The sequence below is a fragment of the Puma concolor genome, chromosome B1 (genome assembly GCF_028749965.1).
Source record: "Puma concolor isolate L17-30 chromosome B1, mPumCon1.1.hap2, whole genome shotgun sequence".
In the NCBI taxonomy this organism is placed as follows: domain Eukaryota; kingdom Metazoa; phylum Chordata; class Mammalia; order Carnivora; family Felidae; genus Puma; species Puma concolor.
In genome coordinates this window covers 83,707,519-83,725,886 of record NC_141670.1, presented here as the reverse complement: position 1 = coordinate 83,725,886, position 18,368 = coordinate 83,707,519, and the positions used below count along the sequence as shown (strand labels likewise).

Here is an 18,368-nt window from a genome sequence, read left to right as displayed (position 1 = left end):
CCACAACTTCTTTATCCATTTGTCCATTGATGGACACTAAGGTTGTCTCCATGTCTTGGCTATTGTAAATAATGGTGCTGTCAATGTGGGGATGCACAGAGCTTTTTGTTAATGTTTTTGTTTCCTTTGAATATTTCCAGAAGTGGAATTGCTGTATCATATGTTATTTTTAGGAGTTTTGAGGAACCTCCATACTGTTTTCCTTAGTGACTGTCTTACAATCCCACCAGTAGTGCACAAGAGTTCCCTTTTGCCATATCCACGCCAGCATTTGTTATCTCTGGTGTTTTTGATCATGGACATTCTAACGGGCATGAGGTAATGTCATTGTGGTTTTGATTTGCATTTCCCTAATGACTAGTGATGTTGAGCATCTTTTCATGTGCCTGTTGACCTTTCATAGATCTTCTTTGGAAAAATGTCCATACAGGTCCTTTGCCCACTCTTTCTTTCTATCTTTCTTTCCTTCTTCCTTGCTTGCTATTGAGTTGTATGAGTTCTTTATATATTTTGGATATTAACTCCTTACCAAATCTATGGTTTGCAAATTCCCCCCCCCCATTTCATAGGTTATCTTTTTCACTTTCTTGATAGTTTCTTTTGATTTTGTGGCTTGCGCTTTAGATGTCATATCTGAAAAATCATTACCACTGCTCATGTTAAGAACTTTGTCCCTATGTTTTCTTCTAGAGTTTCATGGTTTCAGGGATTACATTTAACTCTATAATCCATTTTTTTAAAGTTTATTTATTTATTTTGAGAGAGAGAGAGAGAAAGAGAGAGTGCACACACATGTATGCACAAAAGCAGGGAAGGGGCAGAGGGAGGGAGAGAGAGAATCCCAAGTAGGCTCTGCACTGTCAGTGTGGAGCCAGTCATGGGGCTCCATTTCACAACTGTGAGATCATGACCAGAGCCCAAATCAAGAGTTGCACACTTGACTGCTTAACTGACTGTGATCCATTTTGAGTCAACTTTTATAAGTGGTTTAAGGTATGGGTCCAGTAATGGGTCTCATGGTGTTGAGATTGAGCTCCACAATGGGCTCCATGCTGGGCTTTGAACCTAGTTAAGATTCTCTCTCTCTCTCTCTCTCTCTCTCTCCCCCCCCCCCCCCGTCCCTCTCTTGCTCATACATGCTCATTCTCTCTCTCAAAATAAAAATAAAAATAAAAATTGAAAGCTGTATACAAATCTTTCTCTCACCTGTTTGTCATTGCATATGAAACTATATATGTAATACATTGTTAATACATGATTGTTAATACATGAACCTCCGTGTACTTGCTTTGATAGTATAGATAACAGAATTGCTCCAGTTTGTTTAATGGCAAATCAAGATTCTGTTTTCACACTGGTTAGCATCTTTTGTTGCTTCTTGGTGTAAGTTCTAGGACCAGTTCATGGGACTTGCATAAAACTTAGAAGAAAACAACCGGTTGTTGAAATTGAACAAACCAATCTGTGACATCTACTTTCATGGCTTGGGCTTGGTAAAACAGGAAGCTAGTTGGGGGTATTCTATATACATTAGTTATGCTCTTTCTCTCCTTGTTCCTAAGTATTGCTCTTGTCATGTCAATTGTTAACAGAATCATAAACATTGCACCATCACTATTCCAACCATCTGATGATTCTGTAACAAAAGGAATCTGAAGGGACTCTGATAAAGACAGTGATATTTCATAAAATTAGCCCCCCTCATCAAAATTGTGGTGTAGACCTGAAAATCTGATAATTTGCCTATCCTTCTGTAATCACTGTGTTTTGTCTAGATAGATGAAAATTAATAGGAGGGACTATAAGTGAACTTTGTACCTGCGACAGCTCTTGCCTAGGAGATATCAAAAGTGGGTGTTGTATCTCCCACAGTTGGTTCTAAACAGCCTTAGCTGAAACTGCTATGAATTTAAAGCACCCACCAGCTAAAGATGAACAATGATTGGTATGTTAGATCCTCACCAGACCCAAATGAAGAGTCTTCTGTGACCAATGAAAAATGTGACTTGTTTTAAGCAGTTATATCAGTACTACGGAGTCATTTCACCCTCTCTTGTATGTAAGCTTTGGTCCCTAATTAGCACAAACACAGTGAACTTCCCCTTTCTGGGATACATGGGACCCTGACTTCTCCTCTTTAGTGAACCACCCTGGATTTCCTCACTGATGTGTATTTCCTTGCCTGGCAAGTCACTAAACTCAGTGCTCCTTTATTTGACCACTGCAGTGGTCTCAGTATTTCTTTTAAAAACATTCATATTCTCTATATTACTCACTATTTAAATAGGAGATAACCCTATCTAGTTTGTGAACTTCCCCTTTCTGGGATACATGGGTCCCTGACTTCTCCTCTTTAGTGAACCACCCTGAATTTCCTCACTGATGTGTATTTCCTTGCCTGGCAAGTCACTAAACTCAGTGCTCCTTTATTTGACCACTGCAGTGGTCTCAGTATTTCTTTTAAAAACATTCATATTCTCTATATTACTCACTATTTAAATAGGAGATAACTCTATCTAGTTTGTGTGTGTGTGTGTGTGTGTGTGTGTTTCCAGAAGCACAGATAGCAATATAACTCCACAGTGTTAAACAAAAAACAACAACAGAATTCTTAAATGGTTTTTAAAACATGTCCCCCTCCCACCCCCCTGTTTAAAATGTTGCTAGTTTTCCTCTAATTGTTACAGACTCTGGAAACAAAGACTTAATGTTCATCATTAGACAGTTTTTCTATCATCCACTAAATTTCTTCAAGCATTTGGCTTGCTGTACATAAACCAAGCGAGATAGAATCTTTTGATTTCCTGTGAATTCAATAGGAGCTCATAGGATGGGTGAAAACACATTACAAAAGATCAACATCCCAATTCTCAAAAACCAAATACTTCAGATAAGATGGCTCAGAGTTGCACTTGGTAAACACCCTGGTGCCCATAATAGGGATGCGCACATTCAGAGGCACAGCACAGGATGCTGGGATCTGGAGAGCCCTAGAATTCATTTACTAACAGAGAGTAACTGCTTTCATTTCAGTGGGTACTGATTAGTAAAGTGGCCAACTAAATGTTATATATCTATTTCTTTTATTAACGACTTCATTGGACCTTAGAAAGACCCGGGTTCTATATTAATTAGAATTGTGAGAACCCAATAAGGACATTAGAAAGTCATTTGACCTGTGAGAAAGAAAGAAAGAACACTCTAAAATCAAGTCTATTTCTCTCTATACCTCTAAGAAGATAAAGGAGGAGAGGAAGGGACAGACCTACAGGGCAAGAGAATCAGTTAAGCACTTAATGGAATTGTGGACTTTAAGTCAATATTATTATATTTTCATTTCAATGGACCAGTTGTTAGCACTACATTTATTTTAGTCTCTGAATGACTAACAGTTTAAAATTTTTTCTATCTTTTGTATTTTTGCATTAGTCCCCAACTGCGTATAGCATCTCACCATTTTGTGCTTCATATTAAACCAGTGCAAAGTGCCAGTTTCCTCCCTGTTTATTTGGTTTTCCTGGTGTGCTCTAAAGACGTGATTTTAAAAAGAACTAAACTATTCATTCAAATGGACTTTTTCCTGTTCTTAGAAGAAAAGAATAATACATAAAGAGTTTTAAAAGCCATAACAAACAATAGAAAACAGAGCTAGCAAAAGTAATGGGATGTAGAAATCAATCCCATTCAGGGGCGCCTGGGTGGCGCAGTCGGTTAAGCGTCCGACTTCAGCCAGGTCACGATCTCGTGCTCTGTGAGTTCGAGCCCCGCGTCGGGCTCTGGGCTGATGGCTCAGAGCCTGGAGCCTGTTTCCAATTCTGTGTCTCCCTCTCTCTCTGCCCCTCCCCCGTTCATGCTCTGTCTCTCTCTGTCCCAAAAATAAATAAATGTTGAAAAAAAAAAATTTAAAAAAAAAAAAAAAAAAAAAAAGAAATCAATCCCATTCAGTTTCTGGACTCAGACCTAGTTTGTGATGACATGGCTAAATTCACCAAGAAGGTTGGAATCATCAGTAAACATGGAACTCATTATGGTGCCTCCCTCAGGAAAATGGTGAAGAAAATTGAAATTCGTCAGCAAGCCAAGTACACTTGCTCCTTCTTAGGCTAAACCAAGATGAAAAGACAAGCTGCAGGGATCTGGCACTGTGATTCCTGCATGAAAACAGCAGCAGGTAGTACCCAGACCTATATCACTACTTCTGCCATCACAGTAACATCTGCCATCAGAAGACTGAAGGACTTGAGAGGCCAGGAGCAGCTCCACCATTTGAAACATTGCTAGTCTATAATAAATGAGTTAGTTTATGTAACAGACAAAAAAAAAAAAGAAAGAAAAAAAGAAGAAAGTAAGAAGGAAGAAAAGAAAGAAAAGGAAAAGAAAGGAAAGAAAAAAGAAAGACATCACATTCAGTCCCTTTGGGTGTTGTGAGTTGGATGGATTGAGGTAAAGACCATGCATGTTTGCTATGATGCTGACACCAATTCCAATGTGTAATTTTTCCAATACTACCAGGCAATGCTCTGACACCAGCTGGGTATCCTACAATTCAAGTCATTTCTGACACTATCTATCCCAAGAGAGCATCAGATCCCACAGGGTAAGCGCCCTGTCCCACAAGACTGCCCTCACTTTAGATGACAATTGCAAGTCTAGATTGTCACCTGTGCTTCTGACCAACTGGCTATAGATGGGAGGTTCCAATGACTCCCTCTTGAGTTCAACTAATTTGCTAGAGTGGCTCACAGAACTCAGAGAAACATTTTACTTACTAGATTACCGGCTTATTATAAAAGGGTATGACTCAGAAACAGCCAGGGTAGGGGGTGCAGAGCTTCCTTGCCTTCTCTGAGGGTGCCACTCTGCCAGTACCTCTACATGTTCACCAACCTGGAAGCTCCCCTAATTAATAGGCCCTTTGGGTTTTTATGGAGGCTTTATTACATAGACATGATTGATTTAGTTTTTGGTCACTGATGATTGATTCAGCCCCTTTTCCCTCCCTACAGGTTGTGGGGGGTTGAAAGGGTGGAAATGAAATTTCTAACCCTCTAAACACAAGGTTGGCTCCCCAGTTAATCAGCCCCTATCCTTAGGTGCTTTCTAGAGTCGCCTCATTAACATAACAAACGATACCTTGACTATTCTCTTTACAGGAATTCAAGGGGGTTTAGAAGCTTGGTTCCAAAATGGGGAGAAGATCAAATATATACTTTTTTTCTTAAACGTTTATTTATTTATTTATTTAACTTATTTCCTTTTTTATTTTTTAAAATTTACATCCAAATTAGTTAGCATATAGTGCAACAATGATTTCAGGAGTAGATTCCTTAGTGTAATGTTTATTTATTTTGAAAGAGAGAGAAAGAGAGGCAGAGAGAGAAAAGAGAGAGAGACTCCTGAGCAGGCTCTGTGCTGTCAGCACAAAGCCCAGCATGGGGCTTCATCTCATGAACCATGAGATTAGACCTGAGCCTAATTTAAGAGTCAGACACTTTACTGACTGAGTCACCCAGTCGTCCCATGTATTCCTTTTTTTTTTAAGTTTATTTATTTATTTTTGAGAGAGAGAGCGCATGCACACAAGTGGGGGAGGGGCAGAGAGAGAGAGAAGGAGACAAAGAATATGAAGCAGACTCCAGGCTCTAAATTGTCAGCACAGAGCCCAACACAGGGCTCGAACCCATGAACCATCAGATCATGACCTGAGCAGAGGTTGGACACTTAACTGACTGAGCCACCCAGATGCCTCACTCCTATGTATTCTTAGTACAAATCACAATATCATACCTGCCTGCTTGTTCTTAATGACATGAAGAGCTTGAAGAAAAAAGCTGCATAATTGATCCTAGCATCCAGCAAATCTGAAGGTTACCTCTATTCTTTTGTATTCTGGGCATACATTATAAGACATAGTAAAACTGAAACACAAGTGGCTCTGACATAATTATTAGAGAGTCGTTCCTGTATTAGTATTTTACTGTCATGTAAAAATTGCCACAAACTTAGAAGCTGAATAAAGCACACACACATTATCCTACAGCTTCAATGGACCAGGAATACAGACATGGCTTAGCTGAGTCCCTGGCTCAGGGTCATAAGACAGCAACCACAGTGTTAGCTGGACTGCATCCTTATCCAAAGCCTTGAGCAGGAAGGATCTGCTTCCAAGCTCATTCAGATTATTGACAGAATTCATTTTCCTGTTGTTGTGTGACTAACAGTCCCAGTTTCTTACTGGCTATTGGCTGGATGCTGCCCTCAGCTTCTAGAGGTCCCTTGGAGTTTCCTGCTGATGAGGGACCATAAGGCAGGCTGAGGGCAAAGTACAAATTAGCACACCACCCCCCCTCCCCCAGGTGGTATATGTATGATATTCCTTGGATACTCCTGGCTACCCCAAAACAGGAAGAGACAAAAAAAAAAAAAAAAGGTTAAATTAATAAGAGTCACCACCCGTTTTCAAGAAAAAAGACATCCCATCAACAGTCTAAAGTCCAGGAATTCCCTAACGTCCTAGTGTTAATGCTTTGCTAGAGGGAAAAACAACCTTAGCTTGACAGTAGCTAGGCCTCCAGTAATCTGTGAATCTTTAGCATATGAAAATCACTTTGGAAACTTCCCTTTTTACTTTACCTCCCTCAGTCCCATAGTATACAAGGAGCCACTCTTCACAACCCCAGTGCAGCTCTTTCTGCCCACTGGTCCTGTCCCCATGCTTTAATAAAATCACCTTTTTGCACCAAAGACATCTTCAAGAATTCTTTCTTGGTTGTCAGCTCTTAACCCCATGAACCCCACCAACACTCCAATACCCCATAACTGCCATGTGGATCTTTCAACATGTAGTTGAAAGCAACATGGCTGTTTTCTTCTTCAAGGCCAGCAGAGAATCTTTCTAGTATGTGCTAGCAAGACAGATACTGATTTAAATTCAGACTTAGAACAACACATTAAAGAATCTTTTGTCTACAAATTAACATTAGTAACTTTGAGTGAAATGAATAAGTAATAACATGATTGTTGGTAAGAATAAAAAGAAGAGATAAATTAGAGTAAATGCAATTATTTCCAAACTTCTAGCTGTACTTGTTTTCCATTAAATGCGGCTTATATGTTTTGCCATATGATTTATAACCAGCTTCTTCCAGAGCAACTATGAGTAAAGCAATGACATCCACTAATCTGGAGTGACCCCATTTTCCTTGGCATTTGGAACTACTGCCCGAAGGAAGAGAAGACTCAACTTTCCTGTTGCCATACAACAACTCTTGAAACAGGATTTCCAAACTGCATTATGCTATACTACTTTGCAGTGAGCTGTGCAGAGTATGCTCGGCTTAGTAATGACACAGGTCAGAGTTAAAGAGATATGTAAGTGAAGGAATCGGAGAAGCGCAGAGGAAATGGCTGGTACGAATAGCCATAGGGGAGCTGTTCCTATTATTTCTATGTCAGGTGGTCCAAGCAGGGAACTGAGTTCTGATGGCACAGGCTGTAGCTAGTACGATAGGAAAAGATAGGATAAAATAGGCAGACAGGGAAAGGATAGGACCTGAGGTCCCTGGGTGGGAAAAACACATATTTTGGAACAATGCTGGGAGTGTCTGACGACAGCAAACCGTCTCATGCGTAAGATTTCCCTTAAGAATGTGATAGACACCACCTACTCCCCCGCAAATTTCCCTCAGGAATTTGACAAAAGACCTAACCAAAAATAAGTAGTAGACCATAAAAACGTGTGACCCACAAGGAACGTAAGGCCATAGACCATCCCTCATACCATAGAAATGAGCCAATCAGGAATGAACAACGCAGCACCTAGAGCTATCAAGCCAATGAGGGCAGAACCTGAGAAGGAATGAGGGGGAAGGGAAGGGACGGCTGACCAGAACCGTATAAAACAAGGACGCTTGCCTATAGTCCTGGGGCATTCACTTTTGAATGTTCCCTCTCTGTAAAGAGAGCTTTCATACTATTCTTCCTCTCTGATCTTATACTCTAATAGACTTTTGCCTGCTGCTCATTTTGTGTCCACCTCTTCATTCTCCAAAGAGGCAAGACAACGATTTCCGGGTGTCGTGGTAAAAAAATCCTGCGACACTAGGACCAAAAGACCCTGCAGAAACCTCTGTCAGAGACCCCTTCCAAATATCCGTTATACCATACACCAGCAGGTTCCTATTTAGGGCTCTTTTTCCTAACAAGTGAGTTCACAGGAGAGAAAAATTTCTGCTGCAAAGGAAAATCAATTTAAAGCTTGAAAGGTGAAATTGTGTAGAAAAAAATCACCCTTTCATGCTTAATTAATCATGGAAAATGTGTCTGCCAGCATGAAGCCATTTTATCAGAAAACAGGCCAGGTGAAACAGTTAAGGAAATGGCATTACCAATCCCAACACTGTCACACATGAGAAAACAAGAGAAGAGAAGCATTGCAGGCAGACAAAACTGTATTCAGTGGTTCATAAAATTGGAGTGTTTTACATCTAGAGAGTACTTTTTCATGAATATCTCCTCAGTGCTCTAAAATTAACATTTGGGATGATTTCTAATTACTGTAATTGTTTTGGTCGACTCAACTTTTAAAATAAAAGGCAAAGGTTTAACTTCTGTGAAATGCTTTAAGGTCTAATTTTGAAGGTTGTGGCAGTAGTTCTAGATCTTTCATTTTGAGCAGAGATAAGAGAACTCTCTGGCCTCTGAGAAGTTTTAAATTAGAGGAACTATAAATTTGTTACTCTCATTACTTCTCAAACTTACTTAAACACAGGATTTTATTTTTTCTTTTAATGCAACATCTTTTAACAACTAGTTCCATGGCCCTCCACTCAGGAAATACCAGTTAAATTATTTTCAAGTCATATCACAGCCATGTGAAAAAAAAATTCCATCCATCAGTGCTTCTTAAACCTCACACCAAAATAATCCTAAGGACATATAAAAGTGAATTTGTCCTGAGGAGGGGCAAGAACCAGGGACCTGGGGCATATAGCTATAGGCTATAAGCCGTGAAGTCTTAGAGATGTCTTAAAAATTCCCCGTGAAGCTTCATAATAGAAAAGCTTGTGTTAATAGGAAAGTAAAACTCTGCTCAAGGGATTTGTGCCAAATTTACTGAGTCTTCTCACTGCCCTCCTCTCCCCATGGACACAAACCCTGTATTAATGACTGGTATTACTTGCAGTAAGCATTATTGAAGTCATGAAGTCTCTAAAGAAAACAGACTACAATCTTAGGTTACCGAGCCTCTCTGAAACATACTGCACTACAGATTTCTCACCCTGTTGTGATGATAAACTTGCAAACAACTGACTTGTGCACACTTAAAAAATGCCTAGCCCTAAAATGTGTTTTCAAAAGAAATTCAATCGATTTTCTATTAGTTGACATTCATTATTAGTCTTCCAACTGTAATAAAGGGTTCCCCATAGCATCAGTGAGAACACATATTAAGCTCTGGGTTATTAAAACTTAGGGGAAGGCTTCCAATCCTAGGTATATACCCGAGAGAAATGAAAACGTTATTCATAATATCCAAAAAGTGGAAACAAGCCGAATGCCCATCAGCTGACGAAAGGTAAATAAAAAATGGTATATCCACACCATAGAATATTATTCATCCATAAAAGGAATGATGTATTTCTATATGCTACAATGTGAATGAACTTTGAAAACACTATGCTAAGTGAGAGAAACCAGACAACAGGCCACACATTCCATGATTCCATTTATATGAAAAGTGCACGATAGGCAAATCTATAGAGACAGGAAGTAGGTTAGGGGTTGGCAAGGCCTAGGGCAGGCTAGGGGAAAATGACAGGCTAGGGGAAATGACTAGAGTGACTGCCAACAGGTACGGGTTTCTTTCTGGGGGAACGAAATGTTAGCAAACTAGATTGTGGTGATGGTTGCACAATGCTGGGAATATATTAATACCTTTGAATTGTGTACTTTATTCTTTTAAGTTCATTTTATTTATTTTGAGAGTGAGAGAGAGAGAGAGAATGGGGGAGGGCAGAGAGAGTGGGAGACAGAGAATCCCTAGCAGGCTCTGCACTGTCAGCACAGAGCCCGACCTGGGGCTCGAACCCACAAACCAACCACAGGATCATGACCTGAGCTGAAATCAAGAGTCGGACGCTTAACTGAATGAGCCATCCAGGTGCCCCACCATTAAATTGTGTACTTTAAATGGGTGAATTGTATAATACACGAATTATATCTCAATAAAGGTATTAAAATATTATATTTACATTTCATGTATTTTTATGTACTTAAATTTCATGTAAATAAATAGATTTTGCAACAAAACAAAACAAAACTAAGGGGCAGGGGAAGCCCCAGGAGTGGTTGCTTATGTTCAGCAACGCAGAGCATAAAATAATCTAGCAGGGAATTGTTTAGGACTTTACAGATTTTCTGCTGTTTGCAATTAAAGGCACAAGGGGAAATCAAACTTCATATATTCAATCCATAAAATGAAATCCAATAGGAGATACTAGAATTACTTCATACCCTTCTTGACTCTTCATTGCACCAAATGAATCACATTTTACCATCCCTTAGTCATATTCAATTATACTGTTTCTGCAACACATTCACATTGATCAAGTAACATATTAATCACACATGTACTTATTTGTGTAATAATACTTTCTCAGAAAGCCTGAGCCTTCTTTCCTCCATAAAGTAGGCTAATGGTGACTGAAAATTCTTGAACTGCTGTCCACAAGAATAATCCCCTTAGACCTACTAAGATGATGCTGGATATCCAATAGATTTCAAGACAACAGTTAACAACATTCTTATAATTTTAGGGCCAGAAGGGCCCTTGGAGATGATGAGTTCGACAACTTTATGTTTCAGAGGAGGACCAGTCCTCCATTGTGGAGCTAGCAGACATTCAGGTCTCCCGATTCCCTGGCTTATATTTTCCCACTAAGCCTATCTCTAAATTGTAATTCAGGATAGCAATGATGACACTGAATAAGGTTTTAGTCAGTTACTGAAGTACTCACATCTCAATCACAGTACTCTTCAGTTATATAGTTTCTAAAGGGCTTTCACAAGCATAAGTTATTAGAGCCTCATCACATCCTGTGAACCAGACAGAAATCAGCATCTCTATTTTAGACAGAGGTTCAAAAAGTCCTAAGATTTGCCCAAAGCCATAGGGCTGGTAAGTACTGGCTCTGGAATGAGAACTTGACACTCAACATTGTCCAAGCAGAACTCCTTATTCCTTGCCAACATGTCCCCCAGGTTCCCACGTTAAAAACCTGGGCGTCACTTTGTTTTGTTTTGTTTTGTTTTAGGTGACATAAACAAATTTCATTTAACACTTCATGAAATGAACAGTTTCCTTTTGGAGAACTGCAAAATGGGTGGAAGGCAAGAAGATTTTATAGGATGAAGAATAAAGACCAAGGAAGAAACAAATAGAGAACATCTGATTGGCTAGGGTCACCCAGTCACCCTTGATTGGGGTAAGAAGGCCCAGAGTTGGCTTGGCATTTGGAGATTGGATGACTGGGTATACTGCAGTTCTGGTCAAGTGGAGCTTTTACAGGGACATGAAAGTTATCTAAGTTTAGTTCCCTGATGTGACACCCTAGGCAGAAACAGTTCCATCTTGGGCCTAGGAATTTATTTCAACAGTCCCCCTTTTTGATTATCCTCTTGCCCAATCAAGAGGTTTGATCAAAACATCAGTCTTAGCATGAGTCTCAGTTACCAATGCCTCTTCGAGTCTCTATGCCTTGTACAAAAGGCAATATCAGGCTTGTATTTTTCGAGCTGGTTATATTTTTCTGTTCTCTTTTGTTGTTCCAGTAGGACACAGACCATCAGTGACTGGCGAATGGCTGCTCACTTGCATTTAAAACTTTGGGAGAACACAGTATATTAGGGAGACAATAATAATGTTAGAAAGAAGACACTAGGCATCACTCTTGAGTTCCTCTCTCTGCTCCCTCAAATTCAAGAACTGTCAATTCTAGCTCCTACAAATTAAAAAAAAAAAATCTATCCACTTCTCTCCACACTCATTGCTACCACTTAAGCTTATACCAACATTATTTCTCACTTATCTTACTGCAATCTCCCCCTTTCTACTTTTGCCTCTGCCTTTGATCTAGTCTCTATAATGCAAAGTTATGTGCACATAGCACCCGGTAATCACGTCACCGCTCTGTCTGAACTTTACTGTTTCTTCTTCACTTTCAGGATAAAGTCCACTGACACATTGAGAACATCTTTCCTGGTCTGGAGCCTGCTCACTGCTTCAGCTCCTGCCACAGCCTCTGTTCTCTGACCCATGCAGTTAGAGTGAGCTCACGGCAGCCCCCACATTTCCTCTGCTCTTTCTTCTGTTTTGCCTTTCCACTCTTCTTTTCCTTTTTTCCCTCACCTGGCTACATCTTGGGAAGCCTCGTTTCAGTTCTGGATAAGATGCCTTTCACATTTGCTCTCATAACAATCTAAACTGACTCTCAATATAGCATTTACCCTGACTTTTAACTTATCCCCCATGAGACTGTAAGTTGCTTCACAGCTGGGACTATGCCTTTTTTCCTGTTATATATCATGAGCCTGGCATATAGCAGGTACCCAATAAATATTTGCTAATTAAATAAGAGATACTTAAGTCAGAACAGAACTATGCCATTTCTGAAATTTGAGGCAAGTTCTTCCTATGTGTTTCTTTTCATAGTTGATGACAATCATATTCCAAATCTTAAACACTTGGACTGAGTAAGTGGCTACAATATATTTCTCATTGAAAAACACAGAGTTTAAGTGAACCTCTACATAAATGACACATTAATGATAACAGATACTGTTTAATGGTTATGTGGCTTCTGTTTGAAGTGACAAGAGTTTTGAAAATCTATAGCGATGATGGTTGCACAAGACTGTGAATGAATGCATTTCGTGATGTTTTAAATTGACTATAGTTCTATGGGAGGGATGCAAATTGTTGAAGCATTCATATTTTTTATTCTCTCTTTTCGGAACTCCACTGTAACTGATTGATAAATCAGCCACATTTCAGGAATGATCTGGCTTTTCAAAGTATACTCATCCAACCAGCCCTTAGGCTCTAGAATACTGAAAGCTGGAACTTGTACTTACCCATTGAAGTGCATATTATGTTTTCTTAACATGTTTGTTAGTAAAGATGCCTATTATGTTATCAACCAAGAAAATTTGATTCTGAAAGCATTTTTAAAGTTCAGTCCTTAGTCTAGCTCAGCTGAACTGAATTTCCAAGGTAATGCAAAATCACTATTTTTATAATGATGGACAATTTCAGTTCTAGACATCAAACACTTGCCAGGATTTCACAGATTTAAATCAGTTTGCTTAACAAAAGAGAAGCCAGTGTGCAGAGGTTCCTGACATTTTGTGTGTGTCATGGAAGCCCTTTGACAGCCTGGGGACCGTTCCTCAGACAATGTTTCTGAATGTACACAAGAAAATGGTTATAATTATGTAAAACTCAATTATATTAAAACACAGTTATCAGAATAGTAAACATTTGTTCTGAAGCTGCTATGGAAAACAGTTGGGTGGTTACCAAAAAAGAGCTAAGCATAGAATTAGCCCATGAGACCTATCAATTCCATTCTTAGATATATATACCCAAAGGAATGAAAAGCAGGGACTAGAACAGACCCTCCTATGCTAGTGTCCATTATGGCATTATTCACAACAGCCAAAAGGTGGATATGACCCAAGTATCTGTCAACAGGTGAATGGATAAGCAAAATGTAGTATATGCACACAATGGAATATTATTCAGCGATAAAAATGAAGTACTGAGGGACGCTTGGGTGGCTCAGTTCGTTAGGCATCTGACTCTTGATTTCAGTTCAGGTCACGATTTCACAGTTTGTGAGTTCAAGCCCTGCATTGGGCTGTCTGCTATCAGCACAGAGCCCACTTCAGATCCTCTGTTTCTCTCTCTCTTTTTGCCCCTCCCACCTCTCTCTCTCTCTCAGATAAACATTTTTTTTTTTTTAAATGAAGTACTGGTACATCTGATACTGATACATGAATGAACCTTTAAGACATCATGTTCAGTGAAATAAGCTAGACACAAAAGGACAAATATTGTATGATTCCACTTATGTGAAATATACAGAAAGACTAATTTATAGAGACAGAAAGTGGATTAGAAATTACAAGGGCTGGGGGAGGGGGTTGGGGAATTACTGTGTAATGCTTGGAGCATTTCTGTTTGGGGTATATAAAAAATTTTGAAAATAGTGGTGATGGTTGTATGACACTGTGAATGCAATTAGTGCCACTGAATTATATGTGTAAACTGGCTAAAACAGCAAATTTTATGCTACATATATGACTACAATTTAAAAAAAAATTAATAATGTAGTATATCCAAACCCACTGAACTGTACACTTTAAATGGATGAATATGAATTATTATGGTACGTGAATTATCTCTTAAGACTATTAAAAAATTTTCCAATAGTAATTATCACCAAAATTTCAAAGTAGTGATGAATATAAAGGATACTTTGACATCTCTACAATTCCCATAATTTGATATTAAAATATCTGTTATTCCTATTGGTTGGTTACCAAGCCATAAGTTTTGCTGGTGGTATTATCATTTGTTACCTACCTGTATAATTGGGGGGAAAGCTGTATTTTAGGTGGAGGTTAGTAATTATAAAGATATTCTTTTTACTTTTTTTCATTCAAGTTCCTTGACCGTCTGAATTGTATCTACAGATCTCTTGGGTTAAGATCTACAGATTTATTTTACTGAAAATAAACTACGCAGAAGAAAAACTGGATTTGCCTTTAATGTCTTTAATTCATCTACGCACACAATTTTGGCCACTGAGACTCTGAAGCTAGGCAGCATTTATTAATTTAACAGAGCATGTAAGATCAAACTGCCTTTTTAAAAAAGGAAATGGGAAATCCATTACAGGTCTTCCCCCAAATAATCATTTAACTCCAGCAGCTCTATGCAGTCGCTTAAAAAGACCAGAAAGTCATTGTCTCAAGAAACCCATTTTCTTTTCTCCCAATGCTGTGCCAATTGATGCATATTCCATTTTTCTTTCATCACAGGAAGCAGAGACCACAGCCATTTTCAGGCTATCATAATCATTTCAGCTGAGAAACTCAGTTGGCTCTCCAGAGCGAAGATGCTTCCAGCTGTAACACGGCCAACTTTACCAAAGGGCCTGTCCTGAGCATGGCTTAGTGCCCGCCTTGTTGATTAAAGACGGGACATCTAGCTTCTTGAAGCTCTTCATGTGAAGGAAACCTTTTACATGGCTGAGCTCAAAGGGATTCCATTTCTCTCCCTTCAGCAGGATTTTATTTTCTAGTGGATGTTTCTAATGTTCTTCGCTCTTTTTGCATGAACATCATCACACCTCATTCTGTTTCAGAGAATTTTTACTTCCAAAATAACAACTTGCATACCTTCCTCAGCACATTTGTTCGATGTAACTAAGGTCAGGTATTAAGAAAGTTGCTTATAGGGGCGCCTGGGTGGCTCAGTCGGTTGGGCGGCTGACTTTAGCTCAGGTCATGATCTCGCGGTCCGTGAGTTTGAGCCCTGCGTCGGGCTCTGTGCTGACAGCTCAGAGCCTGGAGCCTGCTTCGGATTCAGTGTCTCCCTCTCTCTGACCCTCCCCTGTTCATGCTCTGTCTCTCCCTGTCTCAAAAATAAACGTTAAAAAAAAAAAAAAAAAAAAGAAAGTTGCTTATTATAAGATGGAGGGATTGCTTTAATAATGGTATTTTATTTTTGTCAAACACTTTGTCAAACACCTTTTAATACATACACCAAAGTATGTTCTGTTTTCTGAACACTATCTTAGAGAATGGAAAAGAATGCATAAGTTGGATTAAGAAATGTGAATAAAGTCATAGGTGAAGTATATTGCAGGGCTGGAAAAAAACCAAGAACCAGAGAAGAAGAGGAATATGACGAGCCTCCAGAACTAATTCTCTAAGTTGTGCAGAAGCAATTAAAAGCTAACGAGAAGGAAAGTGAGGACAGAAGGTGAAAGGAGAGGTAGAAAGAAGAAGAAAGTAAAAGCCAAAAAGCGGAATACCGAAGGCGTCACTTAACGATGATTTGGAAGCTCCAAGGCTCCCTCTGCTTATATCTGCAGAAGGGTACATTCCCACGTTCACTTTCTTAAACCCGTGTCACAAAAGAGTAGCAAAAGCCAAACATTCTACTTCCACACTCTATTTCTTTTTTTTTTTTTTTATGTTTATTTATTTACCTTTGAGAGAGAGAGAGAGCATAAGCAGGGGAGGGGCAGAGAGAGAGGGAGACACAGAATCTGAAGCAGGCTCCAGGCTCTGAGTTGTCGGCACAGAGCCCAACGCAGGGCTCGAACCCACAAACCGCAAGATCATGACCTGAGCCGAAGTCGGAAGCCCAATCGACTGAGCCACCCAGGTGCCCCCAGGCTCTATTTCTAATAACACACCTAATGAACAAAACACTGTGATCCTTGATCATTTTATCAGTTAACCCCATACCCTAACGTTAGCTTGAGATTTCAAGAGGCTGACATCACATTGCTACTGGCTTCCTGGCTTTGTGCTACCACTAGGACACAGCCTCTGGAAACCTGACCAGGTTAACACGAGGGATGTTTAACATACTTAACTACATCGTCTCCTGCTAGTGAGGTCAGGGTTTGATATTCATTCTGCGCCTCTTACATAGGTTTTGTTTCTCTGACAGCTTCTCATATATTTAGGCTGAAAGGGCACAGATGGATATATGCATATTCATTCCCACTTTTTGCAAATTACTTTAGAAAAGTCTGAATCATTATCGTACATGGAGCCAAGCCAGTGTGTCTGTGGCCTGATAGCAAACGATGAACAAAATGCCCAGCAGCCCAACTTATTTGAAGCTCAGTCAGAATGCAATCTGTAGATAATTTTTCTATTAAAAATATTGTCTTCCTTGACTCCAGTCATTCAAAACTGCAGATGAGTCATCTGCCCTAAGTTGAAACAGTGACTTCTGATTTGTAAAAGTGGCAAGTGGCAATGGCATCATTTGCTCATTTGTGCTTCTCGTCTTCCTCTCTCTGAAGGACTTGCCTTTATGCATGTGCAGTATATAAACATCAGCTTCCGAGTATTTGCCTACAATTTCTACTTTAAATTAAATGTCTTCTGCATTCCAGAGCAACATGTAATTTCTGAACAAAGAGCAGATTGACACATTTAAGAATAATATTAATACTGACTTAATTTTATAAGAACTAGGATTTTGTGATTGTCTTATCCTTCCACATGTTCAAGTGCTAATAACATTAATACTAATAGTCATTTTACCCAATGTCACCAAGAGTTAGTTTTCCTATAAAATGGGGGGGATAATACCTATCTCATGATGATACTGTGGAGATTAAATGAGAGGTAAGGAATTTAAATGTCGAGCACAATACCCGGGACAAGATAGACGTTCAATAAATGTTGAACCTGAATTTGAAACCAAACTACTTTACTTCATTATCAAGAAGATGGATACATGTTAACTAGCCATTCCAAGTAAGTCAAAATGTTTTTCTCAGTTTAGAGAGCTCTATGTCTCCATATATACCTCATAAACTAATATACATATGTGTATATACACATATGTGTATTTGTTTATTTATAATTATCTATTTACTAGGCACATGTGTTATGTCCATGGAATTTAATGCTGAAGTTGTCAAGTTTTATTTTATTTTACTTTTTAATGTTTATTTATTCATTTTGAGACAGAAAGAGAGACAGAGAGAGAGAGAGAGAGAGAGAGAGCGCTCATGCACATGAGTGGGACAGGGGCGGGGAGAGAGAGGGAGAGAGAAGCCCAAGGAGGCTCCTTGCTGTCAGCACAGAGCCTAATGTAGGGCTTGAACTCATGACCCTGGAAATCAAGACCAGAGCTGAAATCAAGAGCTGGACACTTAACCAACTGAGCCACCCAGGCACCCCTGTTAAGTTTTATTTTAAATTCAGCCCTGAAGTGATTATTTAAGAGCCTGTTTACATAACACAAGACAAAAACAGCTTTGCCTTTTTTTAAGCAATAAACTCTCTTTTCAAGCAATAAAATGTTTCTTAAATTGATGTATGTGGTAATGAGGATATTTAGCAACTGGAAAATGAAAAGCAAGCGATGCACAATAATGTGATCTAAAGGAGACACTCCCTGAATATAGTAGGTATTGACTTACTAGTAGAGAATGCTAAAAGAGCATCATTCATAAGATTTCTTAGCTTTCAAAAATGTTTTCTCCTTTCATTAATCATCCTTGTGAAGAGTGATTATTTTCTCATACCAGAGTTTTCCTAGGTTACTG

General features: G+C 39.2%; 1 protein-coding gene and 1 pseudogene across 1 annotated transcript in view; one reads left to right on the top strand and one right to left on the bottom strand.

The window, feature by feature from the left end:
* FREM3 (FRAS1 related extracellular matrix 3) overlaps positions 1 to 18,368 on the bottom strand; it is an 87,078-nt gene that overhangs the window by 51,685 nt on the left and 17,025 nt on the right. The window lies entirely within an intron of this gene.
* On the top strand, positions 3,976 to 4,281 carry LOC112858195 (large ribosomal subunit protein eL43 pseudogene; annotated as a pseudogene).